Below are 439 nucleotides of genomic sequence, written 5' to 3' on the forward strand. Positions count from 1 at the left end.
GTACCATATTTGATTTTACAATTTGAAAAAGTCGAGGACACTGGTCTTCATCTGGAATTTCTGCCTTAACTATACGGTCAATGTCATTTTCCATTCATAATTTGGATTCACTATCTAATATCAATAATATGTGAGCATGAGGCAATCCGCCTTTCTGAAATTTGGTTACATGAATTTTAGCTGTAACTTTGCCAAATAAATCAAATTTACATATATCATTTAAAAGAGCATTCAGGTTAATATTAAATACCCTGGCTACCAAGTCAGGTCTGTTTTCAATTTTTGGCCAGTGTTGTAAATTGTTTGTAATATCTGCCCATTTGTGGTTGTACGTCATGGTTATGAATAAATCGGGCTTGCCATACTTCGTTACAATTGCCATAGCAACCTGATATTGCTGCTGCATATTTCTGGGACTACCCTCAAAAGACGACAGAAG

Source organism: Myotis brandtii, unplaced genomic scaffold (genome assembly GCF_000412655.1).
Source record: "Myotis brandtii unplaced genomic scaffold, ASM41265v1 scaffold615, whole genome shotgun sequence".
Taxonomy (NCBI): Eukaryota; Metazoa; Chordata; class Mammalia; order Chiroptera; family Vespertilionidae; genus Myotis; species Myotis brandtii.